General features: G+C 39.0%; 1 protein-coding gene across 10 annotated transcripts in view; it reads left to right on the top strand.

Moving 5' to 3' along the window:
• Positions 1 to 25,763, top strand: part of PRLR (prolactin receptor) — a 146,573-nt gene that overhangs the window by 75,008 nt on the left and 45,802 nt on the right. For 2 of the 10 annotated variants that reach the window (XM_032992277.2, XM_032992279.1), the window contains one exon: positions 1,004 to 1,094. The exons of the other annotated variants lie outside the window; for them this stretch is intronic. The gene's annotated coding sequence lies outside the window, so the exon portion shown is untranslated. The remainder of the gene's footprint in view (positions 1 to 1,003; positions 1,095 to 25,763) is intronic. 10 annotated transcript variants of the gene reach the window in all.

Here is a 25,763-nt window from a genome sequence, read left to right as displayed (position 1 = left end):
TGAAGGTCTGAGTTACATTAATGATGTAGTGTTCAGAAAAATACATTTTCTTTGAAAAACATCCTAATTTTCGCTTCAGAGTTCTGTTTAAAAGAGTAAGTGCTTCAAAAATGGATTAAAATACATACTAAATCTCCAAAGGTAATAGTGTTTCCTTAGAGGTGTTTTCGGAAGACCTCTGGAGAGAGCTATACTGCATTTGCTTCTGCCCAATTAATTCTTGATGATGAAGAAATAAAGAAATTGTTCCTGAGTTAAGTGGCCAACAATTGTCATAGAGGTAAATAAGAACAAGAAAAAGGTAATCACATATGGCAGATTGGGTCACACGGTAGCTGACAGCCATTCATTCAGTGCATTAAGCACAGTTAGGTACAAAATGGTAGATAGCAAGTAATGAGTAATGAAGGTGATTTTTACAGAGTGGAGAATTATCACTGCTTCTGAGAACTGCTGAGGTTTCAGAGAGGACGAACAACTTGAGAACTGTCAGTTTGATGCTGTAGGCTGGCTAACATGAAATCTCAACAAGCTTACCTACATAACAGGGTAATTTTGTTAACGTTCTCTCTGTACACTATTACAAAATGCATACTTGTGTATTCAGTATGTTCCTACATTTTACAAATGCTGAAGAAATAGAAGGGTGCAGAAATCTGCAGTATTTGTGGGGGAGCTGAAGTCGGTGTCTTAATGTGAGGAGAATCAGGGACTCAGTCTGGTTATTCAGAAAGAATAGGTGACAATTGTTAAGTAATTGTATAAAGAGAAAAATTATTAAAAGCCTTTTCATCTGGTTTAAAGTCATAGGAACAGGTCAGCAGAAGCTAAAACCGTAAAACTTAAAAGTTAACAATACCCTTTCAGTTCTGATCATGATTCTCCTCCCCAAGGAAAATTATCAGGGATAATGTCTAAATAAGGACTTTAGGTTAGACATCTATAGGGAGAAGCAAGTCATAAGCTGAAAATTGACACAACGCATTTTTGTGTCAACTGACAGGGGAAAAGCCACAACACTGCACCTCAGCGAGGAGATTTGGAGTCAGAGAAAGTTTCTGAAATCACTGGAGGCTGCTTGAGAACAGAGCCTGGTAAAATCACACTGTTAATTTGTGTCCTTTTTCTGATAGATATTATCTCAAATTAGTTGGTTAAATGGATGAAATTTATTAGCCTCAGATGTGCAAATCTCCTGATTTTTCCTTTTGTCCTTGAACTCTGTGTCTGCAAATAACTTGGGAATTACTTAAGTAGTAAGAAGTAGGGTATGTGAAGTGCTGGGGTTGAACCCTGCTGCAGGTATCCCATTAGAAACTTAAGCTGTGGACAAACTACTGCTGATGTAAAATTCCTATTAGCCTAAGGTTATAGAATATTTCTGTATCATGTTATTACCATATATGTATATAATATTTACATTTGAGTTTTAAATGCAACATTACTCCAAGAAAAAGTGCTTCACAGTGTTTTAAAATAAATAAATAATGTACCTGCCCCACAGTTTAAGTATTGGAATAAACAACCCACGTGTTAGTAAATATCCACTAGGTTTTGTGTTTAATGGAAAGAGACTCAGAGTTGCAAGGAAAGACTTCAGAGGAAACACTCGCAAAAACACTTCAGACTTTCTTAAGAAGCAGATTTAGGATCAAGGCCACTTAAAAAGAATATTTGCAAGTCAATATTATTTAATGTAACACCCTGTGGCTTTGAACCAGATCTCTTATTTCTCTGTTTCATTTTTTTTTGTCTTTCAGCTAGACATAGTGCTTCATCTGTGTATGTAGATAATTTCTTTTAAGTATTTTCCTCAGGTTTATGGAATTAAGTTGGACAAGCAAACCCTGAAAGGCCATCTGAAAACTTTGTATTTCTTTAGAAACTACTGTCACCAGGAAAAAAAAAAAAAAATAAAAAGAAAAAGGCTATTTTTGTACAATAATTTTTTCTCAAAAGAGCTCTGTGTGTTTCCTTGGCATTTTCATTTTGATGTGAATGTGTATAATGTGGTGTTTTTTGTGAAAATTTTATTCCTTGAGCAGAAGAAACACACTTGAGTTTATAACTTGAAACTGTATATGTGAGAAATAGGATATTTCAGTTAAAAAAAAAATTTGCTTTTAAAATCTCGAAGCAGCTGAAATGATGAATTAACATACATCTGGGCTAAAGCCAATCTCTGTAAGACAATAGCAGAATATAATTTTAAAGATCTGAGAACCACAAACCCAAGGGTGTTCTAGACACAGTGACAGAAAGCCAGGCTGCTAATACAAAACATACTGCCTGCAGATCTGAGAACAGTGCCCCAAATTGCTAACACACAGCAACACAGAGTCAGATTTCAACATTGTTCTCCATTTCATAAACTTGTACAGATTTCAGTAGATGTTTAACTTTTCTCTAGCATTGATTTGTACAGTTATAAATCACTTGGTATTTTTGTTTTTTCAAGGTTTCACACAAGATTTCTTTTTACAAATGATTTGTTGAGTTCCCAAGTCATCTACTAATGTTGAGGAATGGGGAATTACATCACATAGCTGTGTGGAAGTGGTATAATAAAGCAGAGCATGTAGTTATAAAGTCTGTTCATTCTTGGATATTACAAGATGATTCAGGAATGTTCTCTATATATACAACCTATATTAAAGGGGAGATTGGGAGAAAAAGGTGCACGCGGCTATGCACTGGTCAGAGTAATTTAGAAAATATGCAGAACTTTAGAACAGTTCTTTTAAGGTAAAAACAAATACAGAAATCATGGGAGAGTATAATGAAATGCTGAAGTAGTTTGAGCTAGACTAATCTGATACCTGTCTAAGTGCAGTAAGTCTCATCTAACTTCAGTAAAGCATATCTTTTGTTGACATGTAGGTAACTATGGGATTGAAAAGTTTGATTTAGAAAAGGATATGTAGGGCTGAATCTCAGTACATAATAACACTAGCAACAAAAGGAAAACTCTTGTGTAGAAGAGGGTTAGCTTTGAAATTCCTCAGGATGAGTGTTGGATCTGAATCTTTAATGTTTGTTTTAATCACTTGGACACAAAAACTGGGAATATGGTAGTGAAATTTTCTGGTTATGCAAAGTGCCCTCTCAATATCAAAGTGCTATATGGGAAGAACTAGGTGACCTTGAGAACAACAATAATGTAAACATGATGAAATTCAGTAGTATAAAATGTAAATCCAGTGGAGTGGAATACAAAGACTAAGAGTGGACTAGTAACAAAAATTGCTCTTTCATCCAGAAGCTCATTAGTTGGAAACACAGGCAAATTACTTTGGCAAATACAATCCCAGGAGCTTTGGCCTGCCTTAGATGAATTGTTTCTAGCAGAATTAGAGGAGTGTTAATGATGTGATACAAAGCTCTAGTGAACACATCAAAATAATTTGTGAAGTTCTACTCATTCATATGAAGAAATGTGAATGGAAAATGGAGCAGATGCAAAGAAAGGCTCTATTCATACAATTCTAGTAGTCTCTCTTACAAGAAGATACCTGAAAAAAGTTTACCCTAGCAAAAATTCCAAGGAGTAAAATCACTGAATCATAGAATGTTTTGGGTGGAAAAGGACCTTTAAAGATGACCAAGTTCCAATGGGCAGGGACATCAAAGCCCCATCCAGCTCTCTGCTGTATGAGAGGAGATACTGTATTTCTCCATAACATGTTGTAAAGTGGAGGAAGAATGCCAAGGGGAGGCTATAAAACTAAGGACTGAGAGGAAAAGAAAATGTGAAACTCTCTGAACTATTTGAGCCGCAAGAACAAGGAGGTGTAAAATAGAGAATAAACTTTAGTGGGAAATCAGATGATTCTTTTCTGTTAAAGCAATTAAAGGCTGGATCACCTCCCAGTAAGAACAAACAGATCCAAAGAAGTAGCTACATTTAAAAAGTGTCTTGATTAGTTCATTAACAGGATTATGCAATATGTTTTTTCATAATATCAGGTGGCTTGGCCGAATCAGGTAGTTTATTCCAGCCTCTGCTCCCAGTTGTTGCCTCTGTGAGGGTGGATCTGTAGAGAAGTCTGTGGATGACAAATTGCTGACATATTACAGATCTCCTTAACTCAGAAATTGTTTTTTGAAGACTGAACCACAACGCTAATGTCAGATCTTTGTAATTGTCTGGTTCAGCTATTATTTTGGTTGCCTGCAGCACATGTTTTCATTGCAGGTCTGGGCAGTGGCCAGAGCTGGTTCATGTATGCAAGGATATTAGATTTTCTCACTCTTGAGCTTTTGGCATAACAGTGAAGAATATGAAAGGTTTAATTGTGCCTTTGTGAAGCTAAGGTGCTGCCTGTGCTGGGAAGGAGGTGCTTTGTGGCAATTGGGGAGGCTGTGATCCCCCTCAAGCACTGCAGTTACAATGCTTGGGCGGCACTGCCAGGGCAGGTCTGACCAGTGTTCCCACAGCCTTCCTGACTGTCTTTCCTGACATGTGCAAGTGAAGGGAGTTCCTTGTGAAAAAATAGGAGGAAAGGGAAAAGACAACAGGGTCTAATTGCACCTTTCAGACACCTCTTCAGAGTCACTGTTGCCCATGTTAGTGGTAACTGATACTGAGTTTATAAAGTCCCAATCTGTTGACCTCTTGCTTAGATTAGTACAGGTTACCACATTCGTAAATGGGCCAGTTGCCTTGAACTTGCACTTTCCTTTCTATGCACTATTGCTTTTCTTCCATGTGCATAACCCCTGGTAAAAGTTTTGGGAGATTTGCATAGGAAATGTGCATATTTAACTGCCAAACTAAGCAGAGGACTATGAAGGAGAATTGCTATGTATGTTTCTGTAGCTCGGTTCTGTACAATGGAGATAAGCTTTTCACATTGTTCTCTTAGTTTCTTATCCCATTTTTTTATCAGGCATCCAGTAATATTCCTGACTGTGTCCAACACTGTGGAAATCCGTAATGTACACTTGAGTGGGAGTAGTAATTACATAAACACTTCTGGTGTTTATGCACTTCCCACAGACTTCTTGGAGCCCTTGTGTAATAATTTGCTTCAATAAAGTAAACTGTATAAGCATTTTTCATCAAAATATAGTGAGATCCTGTAGTTTGATGGGTCAGGCAGCTTGCCTGGGTTCCGCAGACTGCAGTTTGACATTTTTTGGCATTGGCAAGTTTAGGAAGGGTTGGGTTGGGTGAGTGTTTTGGATCGGGGTGGGATGAAGTTAACTTTCCCCATAGCAGCCCCCATAGTGCTGTGCTTTGTGTTTGTAGCTGTTGATAACGCACCGGTATCTTGGCTACTGCTGAGCAGTCCTTGCACAGCATCAGGGCTGTCTCTCCAACATCACCCCCTCCAAAGGCCAGTAGGCTAGGGGTGGGCAGGAGATTGGGAGGGGACATAGCCAAAACAGCTGAACTAAGCTGACAAAAGGGATGTTGCATACCATATAACATCTGCTCAGCAATAAAAGCTAAGAGAAGGGAGGAGAGGGGGGAACAATAAATATTAAGGCATTTGTCTTTGGAGCAACCTCTCTGCGTTCTAAGGACCTGCTTCCCAGGAGGTGGCTGGACATCGCCTGCTTATGGGAAGTAGAAAATTAATCTTTTTGTTTCTCTTTGTTTCCGTGTGCAGCCTCTGCTTTTTCTTCATTAAACTACCAAAGCTAGTTGCTTATTTAACTAGAAACGCTGGTGGGAACACAGACATTTATGCATACTATTCAAGTAGCTAAACTATTTTCTCCACTGTCTTTCATCTCCCTTCATAAACTCTTAGAGAAATGTAACTTAGTAAAATTTGATTTTACAGTGATCAGTCATGCAACTGGCTATAACTTTTTAGGACTGGGTTTGATGTGGCAGCTGAGTTAAGCTAATAAATGCTTCTGTAAAAGGGGACGTCCTGTTCACCGACTCCTCCCTCCACTATTATTCCTACCTACCAGTGAGCACTACCTCCTTTGTACCATCTTTGGTGCTGACTGGACCTTTTATGAAGCTGATTTAACTTGCTAACCTGACAGAAGGTTTTTGTCAAGGTAGTTGTTTGTCAGTTTGGCACTCAGCTGGCCCATGGAGGAGTAGAAGCACATGTCCAGGAGCAAGGAGGGTGAGGGAAGTGAGACTTCCCCACTTCATTGATCCACTCAGACATATTGTCAAAATGCCCCAGCTGCAGTCTCAAACTCATGATATGCTGCCCAGCAAGAAACTAAGTAGAGACAAAAGTTTGTGATGGTGTCAGAGATAGGTGTGTATCTCTCTATTGCGTTAACCCTCTGCTCAGCCCCGCAATGCCCCAGTAAGCCTAGTGACAGTAGCCAGGTTCAGCCATGAGCCCAGATGGCCAGACAAGTCTGTAGTGATGAGGCAGGTCGGGTATCAGGCCAGGAACTCAAGTTCAAGTCTCAGGATCAGCTTCCAGATCAATAGGGTGTCTGGCCCGGCACAGACGTGGCTGCAGCACTGCAGCAGCATAGCTCAGGTGGGGGCCAAGCATGAGGCCCTCCTTAAAATCCACTGCAGAGCAAAGTGGTGAAAAAGTGCTCACTGAGGCTTCTCAGCAGAGCTTTCTGAAAGAACTGTCTACAGAGCTAGACACTTGCGCCGTTATTGAAGCGGACCCGGGGCCCAAACAATCAGACCCCCAAGCAGGGGGAAGGTAGAAGGGGTGTACTCAGAGTTCTGGCAGCTTTATAAAAACATGCATTAGCTCAGAGCTAGAAGTGCAGTGGAGTAGTAAATGCTTTGATTTAGAGCGGAGAGAAGGGGGAGGGAGTGTGCAAAACTCTTTTTCTTCCAGTGCCTACAGTATCAGATTTTTATGTTTTCCATGGTGTAGACAGAGAATCAAATAGTACAATAACCACTTTTTGCTTTCTCCAGAAACAAGAAAACGGTGTGTTCAAATGACAGACATTTTCTTATAGTTGGATTTACCCAATGCATAGGGACCATAGCATCACTTATGGTATCTCTTTTCACACACAATAAATGGAAAATTCCCATAGATGAGATACTCTGTGCATTCACAGTAAGAAGTCTTGTGCTCTGCTTTGTATCAGCTATGAGTGGGAAAGTTAGACTATAGGATCCTGGATCTTTACTTTCACATATTTGTTAACCAGCCATAAACAAACCCAACAGAATTTATGTCAGTTCATATGAGACTGTGGTTCTAATTAAGATGCATGAAGTCTTCAAAAAATCACATGTATAAAACAAGAAAACAAGTATCTTTAATAAATACTGCTTCTATCCTTTACTCAATTAGAATATACAGGATAATGACATGGTTAATGAATTATAAATAATTCATTATGACATTTAAAGAAAAATCTCATCTAAAAACAGCTTACATTTAAAACGTTCTGGCCTTACAAGAAGAGTGTACTTGTCATCATAATACAGTGGAATTATTCTCTTAAGCAAAATGAAATAATATACTTGGTCTTTTGAAATGTCTTTGGGAGGGCAGAGCTCTCTGCTGACTTAATTTGACAGAAGATTTTCTTATATTTATTCTTTTTTAACATATTGAAACTGTATTTGGTCTGAATTAAATAAGAACAGTTTTAAAATCCTGCTGTCGTCACTTAGTAAATAATTTTGTGGTTGTCCATCAGCAGTCTTGACCTAGTCTTACAGAATATCACTGATGTAATTCTTCTTTCATGTTGCCTGCTGCCCTGAGTTCAGTAAGATCGTTTCCAGAATAACGTTCTGTTCCAGGATCCTGAAAGTCAGTCAAGGGTAGATTATCATGGGAGAATAAAAAGGTTGTACGTGAGTCATGCTTAACAGTCTACATGTGTAGATGATTAGTCTTTTTACACTACAGTTAGAAAACACCTGATGTTTCTGTTACACAAGAATAAAATCAAAAGAAGTCTATAAGGAATAAATATTCTGGAGGCTTCATTTTCTTTTAAGTTTATAAAATGTGTGTCTCTTTTAAAATTATATTTAAGTAGAAATAATGTGTAAGTGTGGGTAGTTTAAAGGAATTCCCTTCTCTCTATACTTTGCTGTACAAATTGGGATCTTGTTGCTTTAGTAACTCAGTTTTGTTTTAAGATTGTCACCTGCTAGAAGTAGAACAGTGAAACTAGATTAGTAGTGGCTGTTTTAACTTGATCAGACAGTTTAAATGACATTTAAAATATAGATCCGTTTTTCTGTTATGCTTCTAAAGTTGAAAACTTATTTATCTCTTCAAATTCAGTGTTTCTGTGCATGAGAATTGAATGTATGGGCAAAGGTAGCTTTTGATATTCTAAGTTTTGTAAGACTCCTATTTATGCAAAAATTAAATTTACAAGACCTCCTGAGTGTGGTGAAGATATCTGCCCTGATTTCCATAGGAATACCTCTAATTGGAGGGATGATAACCTGTGCTTTTCTGCAATTTTCTCTCTGTTTCTATTCCCCCTCACGTAACAATCAAAGGGTTTTGATCATTGACTTTCATTGTCTAACTCAACTCACTCCTGTCTACAGTGATGAAATAACTTCTCACTTCAAAGTACAAAGTCTTTGATTTTGATTTTGTCAGTTTTGCTTTTTGAATCATCTTCATAATCTTTATAAACCCCTTCAGATAAAGCTAATCCATGTGCAGATCTGAAACAGCACGATCATGACCAGATTTATTCTGTATTACAGAGATTACAAGAAAAGGGCCCTTTCTAATGAAAAAAAAAGGGAGGGGGAAGTGGGAAAACAGCCCTTTCTAAAGCAATTGCAAATACCTACTGATTGCTGCCACCCTCTAAATGTGCAGTCACAAAATCATACGATTTGACATGATCTTATCAGCAGCAACCCTTTCCATGTCTGCAACTCTTCATCTTTTTTGTGGGTAAGCATAAGGTGTCCCTGTTTCCAGTTTTATTGTGTAAGAAAAAGAGGGTGAAACATAGAGGACTGCTAAACAGTGATCTAAGAGAATGTCATGACTTGATGAATACTTCATATGCTTAACCCATGAATTGCAATTATTACAGATTGGATTTTAAGAATTTGTTGTGAGTGTGCATTCATCAAATGTTACAAGAAATGTGAGAAGAATAAACCTGAAGACAATTAAATGTCTTCTGAAATAAACATCTTCCAACAAAGCATCTGAGGATCATGTTTACTTTAGAGTAGCACTTCCAGGATTCTGTCAGTGACATAGTATAGTCAAGTCTGGGAATAAAATAAGAAAATAGAGCACTAAATTAAAAAAAAAAAAAATTTTTTTTTTTTTGAGTAAGAAATAGGTAGGGTGTATTTGTCAGGCAGTGTTCCCATTGGAACAGTCTTAGGTCCTGGGGAAGCATCTGAAAGCAGTTGAGGCCTTCCCTGGCTCTCAGGAAATAATGGGGCTTAAAGAATGCAAGAGTGTAAATGGACTTTTTATGATGGGGCAATACAAGAGAAAATGCATTGATGTAAAGAAGCTCTTTAGTCATGGTTCACCAAGACCATTGCTTTTAGAGGATGCAAATGCTGTCTCAATGCCCAAGAGGAAAAGCTCAAGCCATGGAAAGACTTCCTTACCTTTTCCTTGAAACCAGACTCTCCTCCTGCACTTGAGCACCTTGGTTTTGTTAACGTAATAACACTGGTTTTGGCTTTGTTTTGTTAACACTGGGGTTTTTTTTGTTAACCCAGGCTGCTATTTACCAGTTTTGATATATTTGCTTAGTTTTGATACATACTCGTTCTGCAGGAATACCTTGCTTCTGTTTCCCTAAGGACATCATCATTATACTGGGCCTAGAACCTGCTTCTTGCATTTGGTAACAAATATGTTGGTTCCAGACTCACCAGTCCAGGGCTTATGTGTGCCTCTCTCTGCTGCCTGGCCTCCCAGTGCTGATGCTGGCAGTTAATGGTTATTGAGCCAATGGCTTCATCATTTGGGATCTAAGCTGTTTAGGGGCGCTTAGGCACCTCCAGAGTTCATCAGCTCTGTCCAAACAGGATGGGGGCCTTTAGGCATGTCGTGATTTAACCCCAGCCAGCAATGAAGCACCACCCAGCCACTCGCTCATTCCCTTCCCAGTGAGATGGGAGAGAGAATTGGAAGAGTAAAAATGAGAAAACTAGTGGGTTGAGATAAAGACAGTTTAATAGGTTGTGCTATGTCCACGACATAGGTAAAGCAAAAGCTGTCCTAGAAATCTTACATTACCGGTAGCACTTGCCTCCCTTGTACTACGGGTGCTTCATAATCTCAGCTCATAAACCTGTTGTATAGGATGCCCTACTTACTGCCTTAAATGTCCACATTTGGTTTTGATGTGTCAGCTTGCAGTCAATAAGCTGATAGATGTGAAAATGATAAAAGGATGAGATGAAGGCTGGCTGAATGCAAGGTCAGGTGGTTTCCATATTTCTGTGGCTCTGAGACAGTATTGCTCAGTAAAGCAAAAATTTTTCCCTGTCCATATTATGGATGACACACCAGACCTGTAGAATGATGGCAACATTGAGATCACCCTAGCATCTGTGGATAGACCACATCATTCTTCAGGTGTTAGACTGTTAGTAATGGGATACTTCTTTCAGGAGGTGGGAGGCCCTTTGGAGCCCTTTTAATATTTCATTAATTCAGAATTAGCTATTCTGCCTTTTCAGAGCTGTCTCTGGGTGTCCATACTGATTCAGAAGTGGGTAGGCATCTTTTGGCCCCAACATACACATTAAAGATTTGGAGCTATTTTACTTTTGGCAATCTCTATTCCTATAACTGTTCATGTGGTGACATCACTGCAGCTTTCCACAGAGGCAACATGACCAGCTGAGCAAGAAGTTTTGTTGAGAAATATATAACTATAACTGTTCTCCGGAGAAGTCCTGACAACACTGCATTATACTCTGGTAACTTAAAAGCTACACTAAAGAAGCTTTATTATATACGTCGTGAAACACTGTGATTCACGTATTTCAGGACTTCAGAGTCTCATTGTAGGCTATGATGTTAACTTGTTCCCATGCAGACATTGGCAGTCAAGACATTAATGTTCTGACCTAGATTCTTACTGCTTATGCTTAGCTTCTGTCATATGATATGTTCCCCTATTCTGCTGACAGCTTCTTAACAGAATCTACTGGATACACTATCACGTGGTTTAAGGCCTACAAGTATTGTTCATAAAATTAACTTAACACAAGCCTTGATAAAATTATTGGGAGGCAGCTGAATACTTTGCAGTCCATGAAAGGACAGTAAAGAGTAACAGCCCTTACTGTTTGTATCTCCAGGCCTGCATCTAAGCTGTTGCCAAACCTACAGCTGACTTTGGTTACAAAGCCAGCGGTCTATGATCGAAAGATCTTGCTTAAGTTTCAGAGCACCATGACTGTTCTTTTCTTTTACCTAGTCTTGAGACTCTACATCTACTCCCTTCACCCCTTGCAAACTCTTCTTCTTTCATCTTCCTCCTCATGCCTGTATTTTCACAGCTAAAGACAGCATAGTGATTGAGACAGCCAGCCAGAACAGATTTTGCTGCCCCCACATCAGAAGTGCTAGTGGACATACTGGGTGTAGGTGTCCAGGTGTTGTCATCAGGGGGCTGCAGGGGTGACCTCTATGAGAAGAGGAAGAGGGCTGCCCTGTGTCAGACACAGCTGGTTCAGCTGCCTCCAAAATGGACCCACCATAGGACACAACTGAGCCCATCAGTGAAGCTGGTGGCACTTCTGTGAAAGCATATTTAAGAAGGGGTGAATGTTGCATGGCAATGTGAGGAGTGAGGGAAAGAAGTGTGAGAAGAAACAATGGGAGCACCAGGGTTGGAGAAGGGAGGAGGTGGTCTGGGCATCCGCAGTATTCCCTTGCAGCTCATTGAAGAGACCATGTTGGGGCAGATACCACTGCAGCCAGTGGAGAACCACATGCTGGAGCAGGTTGGTATATCCTGAAGGAACTGCAGCCTGTGGAGAGTACCCACACCAGCGGAGTTCTTGAGGGACTGCAGCACAAGGGAAGGACCCATGCTGGAGCAGGGGTGTAGTATAGGGGAAAAGCATGAGGAAGAAGGAGTGGAAGAGATGAACTAGTGCATACTGACCATAATCCCCCACTCCCCAGTCCCCCTTGGACTGCTTTGGTGGTGGGGAGTAGAGGAGTCGGGAAAGAAAGAGTGGAGGAATAGCTTGGGAAAAGGGAGTGTGGAGAAAAAGTGTTGTTTTAATTTTGTCTTTGCTTCTTCTTACCATCCAAATCTATTTAACTGGAAATAAATTAATTTTCCCAAAGTTGAATATGTTTTGACCAAGATGGTAACTGGTAAGTGATATCATAGAAATGCAGAATGGTTTGGGTTTAAACTATAGAATAAGAAAATTATAGAATGGTTTGGGTCGAAAGAGACCTTAAAGGCCATCTAGTTCCAACACCCCTGCCATGGGCAGGGACACCTTCCACCAGACCAGGTTGCTCAAATCCCCATCCAACCTGGCCTTGAACACTTCCAGGGAGCGGGCAGCCACAGCTCATCTGGTCAACCTGTTCCAGTGCCTCATTGCCCTCACTGTGAAGAATATCTAATCTAAATCTACCCTCTTTCAGTTTAAAGCCATTACACCTTGTCCTATAACTACATGCCCTCTCTCCAGCTTTCTTGTAGGTGCCCACTAAGTACTGGAAGGCCACTATAAGGTCTGCCTGGATCCTTCTCTTGTTCAGGCAAAACAACCCCAACTCTCTCAGCCTGCCCCTCATAAAGGAAGTTCTTCACCCCCCGATCATCTTCATGGCCTCCTCTGGACCCGCTCAAGCAGGTCCATGTCCTTCTTGTGTTGGGGCCCCACAACTGGACACAGCACTGCAGGGGGGGCCTCACGACAACAGAGTAGAGGGGCAGAATCCCCTCACTCAGCCTGCTGGCCACACTTGATGCAGCTCAGGACACAGTTGGCTTTCTGGGCTGTGACTGCACATGGCTGGCTCACAGTCAGTTTTCCATCCACCAATACCCCCAAGTCCTTCTTCTGAGGGTTGCTCTCAATCCATTCTCCATCCAACCTGTGTTTGTGGTTGGGATTGCCCTGACCCATGTGCAGGACCTTGCACTTGGCTTTGTTGAACTCCATGATGTTCGCACAGCCCCACCTCTCCAGCCTGTCCAGGTCCCTCTGGATGGCATCCCTGCCCTCCAGCGTGTCACCGCACCACACAGCTCGGTGTTGTTGGCAAACTTGCTGAGGGTGCGCTCGATCCCCCTGTCCATGTTGCTGACAGAGATGTTGAACAGCACCGGTCCCAACACCGACCCCTGAGGAACACCACTCATCACTGCTCTCCACTCAGACATCGAGCTGTTGACCACAACTCCCTGAGTGCAACCATCCAGCCAATTCCTTATCCACCGAGTGGTCCATCTGTGAAATCCATGTCTCTCCAATTTAGAGACAAGGATATCACGTGGGACAGTTTCAGACGCTTTGCACAAGTCCAGGTAAATGACATCAGTTGCTCTTCCAGTATCCACCAACGCTGTAACCTCGTCGTAGAAGGCCACCAAATTTGTCAGGCACAGTTTGCCCTTAATGAAGCCATGTTGGCTGTCACCAGTCACCTCCTCATTTTCCACGTACCCTGGTAGCGTTTCCAGGAGCATCCACTCCATGATCATGCATGGCACAGAGGTGACACTGACTGGCTTGTCATTCCCTGGGTCTTCCTTTTTTCCCTTTTTAAAAATGGGAGTTATGTTTCCCCCTTTCCAGTTAGCATGAACTTCATTAGACTGCCATGACTTCTCAAATATGATGGATAGTGGCTTAGCCCTTTCACCTGCCAGGTTGCATCACATCAGGTCCCATGGACTTGTGCACCTTCATGTTCCTTAGATGGTCTTAAACCCGATCTCCTACAATGGGTGTTTCCCTCTCTTTATCTCAACCTGCAAGGATTTTTTAATCTTATTTTTGCTTCCTGTCTTCTTGAAAAGGGAGGTAAGAGTGGCTGCATGGCCGTTTGGCAGCTGACTAAGGGCAAGCCGCCATGGTAAAAAAAAAAGGCTTTCTCCTGGGTTTAATTTCAGTCTTTTTATGATAAGCAAGAGGACTTGCTTGGATTTGACACTCATGCTTAAAGAGCCTTAATTTGTGCATGATCTCAGGAAATGCTCTGGCCAAGATGCAGTCTAATGGGGTACCTCCAATAGCTCGTGCTAATAGGGTTTTTCCTCTTTTTATACATATATATATATATGTCTTTTTTTTTTTTTTTATTTCTGCCCAGACTTTTCATGCTTGAGTGTTGCTTTTCCATCGTAGCAAATGAGTAGTTTCAGTGAGAGCTGACACTCAGTGGAGACTCAAAAATGATATCCATATTTCTCCTTTTCCAGTCATTATATTGTGTAACCCACTTCTGCTGCCCTGTACCTTCTTCCTATGCTATTTCTAGCATATACAGTTGGTGCTGCCCTGTCTTCTATAGGACACTGAAGGCCTGCCTTTTGTTCAGCTCATGATGCACTCCCCAAAGCCAGGAGTCCCTTTGCTGGGCAATATCATAACAGTATATGAGTGAAGGGATTACACCTGCAGCCTGGAATGCCTTACAAGGAAAGATGGCATGATATGATGGGGTCCCTGGCTTTCACCTGAAGTAATTGTTTGGAAAAAAGAACAGAGCAAGACTGCTAGTCCTTGGTGATCTCGTCAGCCTCCCCCATTTGGCCAGAGCATCTCTGACAGCCTTGCGTGTGTCTGCTTGCTGGCATATGTGTTTTTTCTTGGTGGCTGAAAGCACGTTTAGCAAGCATTGCAGTGGAGGTTTTGCAGTGAGACCATGACTAGGCATGGCATTGACCTTCTCTCCTGATTCAGGACTGTGCCCCATCCTTTGTGGCATTCTCAGGGACTCTTTCCAGAGCCATGATCTATTACACTGTCTTGGGATCTTTGCCTTCTGCGTTAGGTGATAATGAAAGAGACTTGCTGGAACTCTGCGCCTTTTCATGGTTGGCTAAATTTTGTCAGACAGATCCTTCCAGAAGGAAGGGGATTTCTTTGCAAGTGGGCCAACTAACAGGCTGGGTGGAGGCCAGTAAAGCTCAATAGCATTGATATTCCTTGCCAGAAGGAGAAAAGGGTGTCCCAGCTGGCTGGATTTAGCTGGTAATTGTATCTCATTATTTCTGAATTGTAAACCTAGAGGAGTTGATGGCTAGGGAAGATTTTGTTGCAACAATGGTGTCCCATGGTAAAAGTATATCAAAAGCTGTATGAATAAAAGTTTTGCCACTGCCCTGTGAGGAGTTATCTACAATGCATCTTGAAGGCCCTTTTTCTTCTCCTCCATCACATTATGTTGATGAATTAACGCACAGTTACAGGCTTTGTAGTTCTCCACAAAGTGAGTACTTCTAACAAGAGTTCTTCCTCCCCACTCCTCTTTCAGTTCTCCCTGTCCTCGGATTTGTGAGATTTGTAGTTTCTTTACTTTTGTCTTACACTTGCGTCCAGCTGATTTGTGGCATATAGGTAGCGATGTCCATTTAGTAGGCGACATTTTCAAAAACTTGATCCTACCGGCACAAATGCCTTAAATAAAATAAGGAAGGTGCTATAGTCCACCTAGATTCATATTGCCTTTGTCTCCAGCCCTGAAATGATGTATTGTATCATGTTCTTCATTGTACAGGAGGATGCTGTGGAAAGTATAGCAAACATTGGGCACTCAGGGAATGTCCTGAATGTTCAGACTTCAGATGTAGAAAAAGACTGGGCATCCTCCATTGCTTACAGAATTTCTCCTCTTGCTGGCAGTACAAAATGTTCCCTTTTTACATAATTATGAAACTCCCTGGTGTTTATACATAAGCAAAGAATTATATCCTTTTTGACAATAAGCAGCAGGCCTATCCACTCTATAGATTGTTTTCCTGCTCTTCTTTCTTCTTCATTTTTTTTCTTAAATCAAAACCTTATCCAGTCCCTCTGTAAGCCTCCATTCTAGCTTGACAGACTTAGGTCATTAATCTTTCTTCTGTGGTCTGGAAAACATCCCCAGACTCATTCCCAGATGTTTTGTTCACTTTCTTATCCAAAATGTGCACCCTGTTGGTCAATCTAAAATTTTAACCCAATCATGGGTACTTTTTTCACAGCGCCATTATAAACTGCATGTTTTACAGATCATTTGTAAACTAAATGAAATCATGAAATTTACCAATTTCGATTTTTCCAATTCGTCTGTTAAATCTGTCCATCACCATCACTACCACCACACAAAAACATACTGGTTTTGTTTTCGTACTAGTTTGTGTATCTGCAGGAAGTAGGAGAAATAATTAGCATGTCTTGGAGAACGAAGGCTACTTTTAATGAAAGCACATGTATTTGCTGAGAAGGTCCACTGGAGCGAGGTCATAGCCCCCATCTTGAAAACCCCTCTATCTTTGATTCAGACAGTATCTGTTTTGCTCTGTGCAACATGGGGTCTGCAAGATTTCTGCATGTCATGATGTGGGCCACAAGCATTCACTTCTTACAAGTCTGAAGTAAAAAGTCTAGGTTGTTTATCCGTGATCTGTAAGTGTGTTCTTCTGGCAACTGGACCCTCAGAAATGCTGAGATCATGTTAAAAAAGAAGGGCTCTTTTACTTTTAAACAGTTAACTCTTATTTTGCTACTTATTACTTTGATTTACCTCCCTGGACCTTCAGAACAATGGATGCTAATTTAGACTGCTTTAAGACATCCTCATCTCCTCCATCACAGCACCTCTGCTTAGTTAATGGCTTTTAGAAAGCTTTACATTCCAAGTAATGTGTAAATGATAGATAACATGATATTCCATCTTTTTTGGTTGCTGTAGCAACATTACACTAAACTACGCATTAGTCAGTAGTCCAGGCATGCATCTCTCATGTTTCTAAAGCATGGTTTACAGATTATGAAGACTATTAGAAACAAATGCTAAAACAGATAATTGACTACCTAAGCAGTTCCCGTGGTATAATGTGCATGAGAAAGCATTACATTGATTGGTTTTAGAATTGAATCTGTATATTAAGTTCCTTTCAAGTTTCCATGCAAGTACATATTCCATTTTTCATATGCATGCAATGAGGAAAAAAAACATGCTTCAAAGGTAGGTGAAAACTGAGAGCTAGAAGTTCTTTGTGGTGACCTATGTATCTCTGTCCTGTACCTGCAATACTCAGTCATATGTTGCTTCTGCATTTGCCATGGTCTTTTTTTACCTCTGTATATAATATGATGACACAGATTTTAGGAAAATCAAGTAGAGAGATTATATGTGAAAAACAGCTATTAAAACATTCTTCCCATGAGAAATAACATGAGATATTAAGGAGAACTAGTCAGGAAATTGAGAGTAAAATTTGAATCTTTAAATAAGTTTTAGATAAAGGGTAATGTGCTTTAAATTTTGGTATGAGCAAAAAGGAAACAATTCTTATATGTGACTGAATTTTTTTTTATTGGAATAGAAAAGTCTAATCAAAGAATTCTTACTAGTCCAGATCTAATTGTTACAGAAGAAGAAAATAAGGAATACAATTTCAGAGTCTCAAAACTAATAATACCACAAAAACGGTTGTGCACATGATTCATAGTATCTACATCTTTTTATGTGCTCATCTGTTCACTGTCTCTGCCTGATAAGGTCAACAATGCTAGTCTTCCTGAAGCAGAAAGAAGGGGCGTATTGCCACAAACCATCAGTACTCCAAGTCTCAGTGGGACGAATGAAATGTTGATGCTGGGGTTACCTGTTCTTCTTTGGTAGGAGGAATATGATATTGGTGTTCATACTTTGTTTGTCCCTTTCTTTAGGATACACTTTGAGCCATTTTTATATCTTTGCTAATGTTCTGCACCCTGCTATTTATTCATTGGTCTGTGAGTTTACATTGCATACAGGTTTACTCTGTGGGTTTTAAATAGTTTGGATACTGTCCTTCATTATCTTCATTTTGCTCAGCTCAGTGTAAGCATTCTTTAACTGGCCATTGGTGATTTTTTTATAGTCCTTGGATTTCTAGTGTCAGCTTGTCCCCCTTTTCTTACCAACCCATGCCTGAACTGCACTGCACTGCATCCTGTGTCCTCCTTCTTAAGGCTTCTGCTATCAGGCCAGGCTTGTATGCCTCCAGACTATATCATTATGCTATTATTAAATATTTTGTCATATCAGAAAAACAATGTGTTACTACCATGTATAAAAAGTACAGTTATACCATAGAAAAAAAAAAAAAAAGACAAGTAAAAGTAAAACAAATTAGAAAAATGATTACTATGCCTAAACAAGCCCTGTCAGAAGGTGCAGGCAAGCCAAGAAAAGCTCAAAGTAAGACTGACAAGCCTTGGTCCTGTGGACTTGCAAAGCCAGTGAAGTTTGCAGCTTGTTGCTAGTAAAGACAATAGCGTATTTACAGAGCCACAGGGCTACATTAGAAGACAGCTATACCTTTAGAGAAAAATTAAATAGAATTTGAGATAGCATTTGATCCTGGACCACAGTCTGACAAGCATCAAGGCGCTGTGATTTAAAGTATCTGTAAATACGACTAAAGAAATTGTAAGTCTCACATGATATCAATATCTGGAAAACAAAGCACTGATATTTTTAACTGACATGAATTTTTCAGTTTGCTTGTCAAGTAAATGCCAGGCAAATATTCAAAGTGTTGCTGTTCTTTAAGTAAAATAATTGAAACTGTTATTCACTTGGTCCCTCCATAATTAACTTTTGTGAATTACAGTTCATCAGAATGAAAAAGAGGTTTATGATTTGGCCATGAAATAGAAAACAACTTGGGTAGCTTAAAAAGTTGCCTGAAATTCCACTCTATTAGCAGATACTTACAGTTTTACTTTCAAGGATAACCCTGAATGTGTTGATATGGGTTCAGCCTTCACACGGTTTGTTTCCTAATTTCTGAGGAATTGTTCTCTTTTCTTGCACCATATTTTTGCTTGTGTTTGAAGACGTATCCTTGCATATTCTGCTAGAACTATTCCAATTGAAGTTGGCATGAGTGGCAGTGACATCAGGAGGATATTCTTGGTGTTCCGTCAAACACTGTGATGTTGTTTTTCTTTAATCATGCAAGTTTTCCATGCATCCCATTCAATGGAAAACCTATTAATTTGAATTTTGTGGAATTTTTATATTTTTCCTGATGAAGCATAAAGCTACGGGCTGGAAGTCAGATGTACTATGTGTATCTTCAGCTAACACTAAATTCAGTGTGTTTTCTCTGTGTATACTGGTGTGAATGGGGACAATGCAGAGCAAAAGAAGAGATTAAAGTGTACAGGGGGTTAGTATAGCAGTTAAATAACTCAGTATTTAACTTGGAGGACTGCTTGCCATATTTTTCTTACTGGTCATTGTTAGAGATAAGACAATGGCTCAGATGAACTTTTTTCTATACCAGATAAAGAAAGTGCACTGATTTACAAAAGAAAAAAAAAAAAGTGATTTTTTTTTCCCCCCACATAGTATTTTTAAGGGACTGATTAAAACACAAGTTCAGTATTGCAGATTCTTTACCCATTAACTACAAAGTTCTGTTGACTTAATTGCCTATGCTTACCAACTGCTGGTGTATCCTATGTCTCCCAATGGAAAAGTCATGAGCTAGCATTCACAGACACTGAAAATATTGAACTAATAATGAGAAATTAATCAAATCAATCTTTGCACTGTAAAAGAGAAAATTTAAGACACTAAAGTCTTTTGTTTTAGAATTGATTTTATTTTCTGATTCAAGCTGGAGAGCTTTATTTTTCAGGATTCATGGAATATTTTAGTACTGAATTTGGTGCTTGGCCTAAAAAGTGGATCCTGGAAATGTCATGAAGGGAGTAATTCTGTAATTAATAGAGTTCCATCTTGGGTCTGAAGAAATTGAATATACGTGTTCACTTTATAAATTCCTAGTTTTTTTTTTTTTTCCTATATCATCTTGAGTTATCATTTTTTATTCTCAGTAACACTGATTTTGACAGCAATAGTTACTGTGGACAGTTTTGCAAGGTATGTTAAGTAGTCTTACTGGCAACTCAGTCTTCTTGCAGTGTAGAGTATGTTTGAGCTGGACTTGGTGCAGCCACCATTCTGGTGTAAGAGTACTTCAAAGCAATATATCTTTTGTCAGAAGCAGTTGTAATATTTAGCTTAATTGGAAAAAGAGTGGGAAAGAAGGAGAATCTGTATTCTTAATACAGAACTAGGAAATAAATATTATTCACTGTTTAAATGTACTACTAATACATAACAATTGTTTGCTTGGAAAAAAAGATGTTAGACAAACTCTTAAGACATTTTAAAGATGTATGCATTTCAGCCAAGAAATACCATAATTTTCCTCCCTTAAATCTTCATCTTCACCTAAGATCAGATATCCTGATCTTGTGTCATACCAATCTTAATTATTTTAGATAGGATCTCTACTTTTCCTGATAATCTCATTATTAAGTATCAGCATAATCAAGCAGTATAGAAGAGGATAACTATTTAAATTACAATTTGGAATGTCAGAGAGTTACCAGGGAACATTAATTAGTTTTAGGCAAGATAATAAAGAACTTTCTCTAGATTTCATAATTAATATACAACTGAAATTAAAAATAAGATCAAGCAAGTTGGAGGTGATTGCAAGCTTGTGGAAGATACCAGGAAGAAGCAAATAGAAGTTACAGTGCAAAGCACTATATGTGTCTATTAGGGTGTGTTACTTTCAGATAGGAAGAATCTTCTGAACTATCTTGTGTGAGATTTCCCCATGTCTGTAGGTACCTAGTGTGGCACTCCAGCGAAATCAGGGCATATAAATCCATCATTTGCAAAATCTATCAGGTGCTTGTGTTTTAATTTTGAAAGTTCCCTAGATTTTTAAGCTTAGGCTTCTGCATGTGTGCCACTGGCATAGCTAGAAAGACTGGCTCTATTCAGTGTGCTGAAAACATGCCCAAATCATAACAACAGTATAGCTCCTCTTTTCCTAGTTATAAAACACTTTCTTTATTTAGGAGTGCTTCTGACCCAAAGTAATTTCTTATTCCTTAAAGTTTGCAAATCAAATCTTGGGTCCTGTATGCGAAAGTGTAACAATAACAGAGCATAATTCTCCTCCCTCACATACCGGACTCCTTGGGCTCATCCTGCAGCAGCCGTAGCTGCCTTCCTAGCCCGCTGCTGGAGATCTCTTCTTTCTGGGCAGCACTGACAGCAAGAGCTGCAGGAGGAACTTGATCCACATCAGTATCCATCTGCTGAGTCTCTACTGCCTTGCCTTTGCGGCAGCTCTTCCTCTACCATGCACCACCTGTAATGCAGTGTAACAGAATCAACACTTGGGACCTGAAGTCCACAAAACTTTTGGACAAGTGGAAAGTAAAATTTATTATCCAGGCCCAAAACTGATTGAGATCTCTTCAAGATTGTGTGAGATTTGCTTTGTCATCCAACAAAAGCTCTTTGTTTCTTTGGTATTTTAGAAATGGTTGTTGTTTTAATTGAAGCTCAGTTACATATTCTGTATCAGTAAGTCCTAGTTCACTTCATATTTATAATCTTGTTTAAATAAAACGAAGGTTAACAGGACACTGATAATATTTTCCAAGGATTTTAGGAAGATAAGACATCCAATCACTCATGTATTTAATTTCTAATAATGCCTTCCTTATTTTTAAGTAACCTTTTTTTCTCTTAACAGCTTGCCAGTGTTTTTTCTCTTCTTTTCTGTATGCCAACTATCTGTATAGAAAACAAAGATGATTGAAAGTTAGTATGTCATGATAATAAAACTAAAATACGTTATTGCATGCTCATTCATTCATAGGTATTTTATGTGGTATTGTGTTCCCCTGTTTGGCAAATGTCTAGATTCAGAGCTGAAAGAGTTCCTGCATTAAAATAATATTCCTCTGCATTAAAAACGTCTTCAGTGATTTTTTTGAGAAAAAATAGGTTTAGCTGAATGGATCAATGCATTTGTTACCAAGTCACAGATTATAGCATAAAACTTAGAGGCAATCTTTTGGAAATTAAAAAACAACCAACCAACCAACCAAACAACAATTATTACCAATAATCATACATTCTACTTTTTTGACAGAATGTTTTTCAGCCCTGTGCTTTAGGCAGCTGTCTTCTGTTGTAGGAAAGACTGAAGGTTTGCACTTGGAGCATGGAATTCTCTGTTGCTGAGATTCACTTTTTCACAGCATTTTTGTGCTACGATCTGTCTCAGTTCTGAGTTTCAAGTATGCTTTTATCTACATCTACTTTCTAGAAGTCTTTCCCAAATTATTTTCTTGCCAGTTTCCTTATAGCTTCCTTCATTTGATCAGCTCTTTTGCTTTCAGCTTTGTGTTTGTCTGCATGGTCTTTTTCAGCCAATAGGACATGAGAATAGCCAAGACAACCTGGTAGTTTCTTCTTGTTCTTACCTTTTTGATTTGCATTATCCTGTGACAGAGCAGAGGTGCTTGCTTTACTTTAAGGGAGCTCGGATTGATGAAAGCAGACGGCTGAACATTTTGTGACTGAGCACTGTTTCAGTGCTTTTGTAGAGTCACAGCAGTAAAAGAAAATACTTTCTTTGTTACCTCATGGCTGCAGAACTTATTGTAAATGTGCTTTACAGTGGTAGTGTACATTAATCTTAGGGCTTCTTTTCCTGGATGTGTAAATCATTAACAGAACAGTATGTGTGGTCAGTAGTCAGCTTACATTTCAAGTAAGTAGTGCTTACTTTTATCTAGGGCATGTGGTTACAGAAACGCATAAAACTGGTAAAGGTTCAAATTCAGCAATATGTCATCTCTAGCTGCAAAAATGACATCTGGAATTTTATACTTTATATGTACAGGAATTGTTCAAAATATAAATACTCCTTTTCCTTATAGAAAAATCCAGCTACTGAAAAGCAGCTCACACATAGAATCTGCTTAAACTAATCTTTTCTACTTCACCCCCTTCTTCTGGAGTCAGTCCACTCAGGCACTTTATTTCCTTAAAGAGAATTTAAGCAGCTCGTCCTCACCCTTGAAAGCTATACAGTCTTACTTCAGTTACTCATACAACTCCTCCCTAACTTGTGGCTCCACTCTCCCCCTCTTCTGAGTTACCATGTGTCAAGGTTAGTGTTCTGTGCCTATTTCCATCAAATGCATTTATGTCAATGGAAATTTTGCTTTTCCTCTTTCCTTCTTCAGTATAAAAAATATCTGAGCAACAACTTCATACTTGGTCTGGCTGGGTCAGACAGCGAAGATTTGAATTTATAATCTGAGTTTTGTGATAGTCAAGTTTACTTCTTTCACAGCAGACTTCCTGTTCTTGGCTTCCAAGAATACTTCTATCGACACCTAGAAGTTCTTCCTAATTTGTGATTTTCTGCTTGATCCTTTTTAAATTGTAATTTGAAAAGCAGCATCTAAAAATGCAATGTTATACAAGTTATTTTTATCAGGAGCTTGTTTAAGAATATTATGTAGTGCAAAAATAGCTTCCATTAGTTTATTTTAATCTTTAATAATCATCTAACTATACATAATCTTTAAAATAGAATGGAAAAAAGGTAGTAATGCAAATATTTTTAAAGGAAAGGTTATGTTTTTACTTCATCTATTTTTTTGTTATCCAGGAAGCAACATACAGTATTTGCCATACAAGCTTTGATGGTGAAATAACCTTTCAAGTTTTATTTTCAGCTGTATTCAATGTATTTCACTCACTGTGCTCTCATAGAAAATGGAAATAACAATAATTTCTGCACAGTTTATGAAGTGTGAGAGAAATAATGAAGCTACTATGAAATTTGGCAGGGGAAATTATAAGTTGTTCTGACTGTTTTTTTGTACTGGAATTAACTCAGTGGAGTTGAAATCCGCAGTTTACTATAAGGGATATACAATGTCTCAGCTTATTTATATAAATATTTCCTTATTTACTTGAATGAGGGGAAGCACCTGAAAAATTATACCAGCTGATGCTGCAAGTTCTTCTAGAGTCTTTTCAGAAAATGTCAATTAGACAAATGCAGCCAGGGAATGGAAAGAATAAATAGATCCTGGCATTCAAAAATGGAGCAGGTAGATGTGTCAAGAGAAGAATCCCAAGGACCTACAGGGAGTAAAAGGAATGTTTTACATCAAGTTTGAGCTTGTTAAACTAGGGGATGAACTCCACAGCTAGCTAGGATGAAACAGTCCTGGGACAAAAAGTTGTGAATTATATTAAATGGTCTGATGTTTCCTTCTAGTTCTGTTCTTTTCATGCCATCTGAGTACTGAAGATGTGTTTCTACTCCCTGTGTGAAGTTGAAATGGTTTTGCATGTTGATCTGTCCAAACAGATGGTCTGTTCTACCTGTTGGGATGCCTTGGAGGTCAGCAGTGTTTCCAGGAACCATTTTCTCAGAGCCTCACCAGTAGCCCATTTTCAGGGAATATGTCACAGGGCAAGCAAAGCTGTGTCAGTTCAGGATGGACAGGCATGAAGAACGCAAATGTCCAGTGCACGCAGCTTGGGAGTCTGGTGAAGGCAAGACTCAGACAGCACCAAGATGCCCACTTTGCACACTATATTTTAAATTGTTGAATAGGGAATGCTGTGAGACTGTGCAAGGTTCCAGGGATTTGCTTTCCATTCATTGAACAGAGTGTTTTAGAAGTCAGAAAAGATTAAATCAGATTTAGATTACTTTTTTTGTTCAAGTGAGATTTTAATCTCACCAATTTTTGCTTGAGGAGAGTTTTCTGTTTCATTCAAATTAGCTCTGGGATCTTAATGGCTTATTTATTAAGAAAATGCAGAAACACTAAGAGTTTGCATTTGGGTTTTCATTACAGCTGTTCATACACAAAAAGAGGGAGATTATTATTTTAATCTTCAAATCAATTAAATAACTGAAGGTACTACTGGAGACCTGCTGCATTATCATATTAGAACCTTTCTAAGCCCCTTTCCAGACCGTTTCCACATAAACAGCATGGGTTTATTTAAAATAAAGATGTTGTATTTCCTGTGATCTAGAATATATTCTAAGTCAGAGTGCAACATTTTTAGTATTCCTCAAGTATTCACAAGCTACTTGTATTATATATGCATGTTGCATGAGAAAAAGGGCATTGCACAAGTAAAAGAATCCATCAATGTCAGCAAAACTTGCAAGGCTTATACCACACAAGCACAAGCCAAAGGAAAAAAAAAAAAAAAAAAAAAAAAAGAAGAAAAAGTGATAAAGCATATGAGAATGTCAGAGCCTTATTATATTTTCTCTTGCTGAGTAAAGACAAGATGCTGCCTTTTCTCTAGACATAAAACTTTATTGTGTCCCTCCTGAAGGAAGTACCTTCAGTCTCTTGACATAGTATATTGTATGTGCTCCGTCAGACATAAGTAGCTGCCTTGAGCCTTAGGATCTTAGGGACTAAGAACTAATTAGTTGTTGATACAACTACATTCACTTCAACAGTTTTAAACCTAAACATTTGTTGTCTAGTGATCTTATTTAACAGGCAAACAATCTTTCTATAATAGGCTCCATTCTTCCAATGCAGGTCAGTTTAGTGAAATGGTAATACTACCCAGTAAATTGTCTCTTATTCTGCAGCTGTAGGTTTAAATGAGCACCTGCAGAATATCTCTCTCTCTGGTGAAGGGGGGCAGTGGCAATAGGAATGGACTAGACCTGGGAATATGCAACTCTGATGAAAATGACAGTGAAAAATTAATTCCCACCTCTACTAATCTTTTTTTATCTGAAACACTAAGCAGCTGCATCAA

Source organism: Tyto alba, unplaced genomic scaffold (genome assembly GCF_018691265.1).
Source record: "Tyto alba isolate M040663 unplaced genomic scaffold, T.alba_DEE_v4.0 Super-Scaffold_42, whole genome shotgun sequence".
Classification (NCBI taxonomy): domain Eukaryota; kingdom Metazoa; phylum Chordata; class Aves; order Strigiformes; family Tytonidae; genus Tyto; species Tyto alba.
Note: the sequence above shows the minus strand (reverse complement) of the source record. Positions and strands in the feature narration are given on the sequence as shown.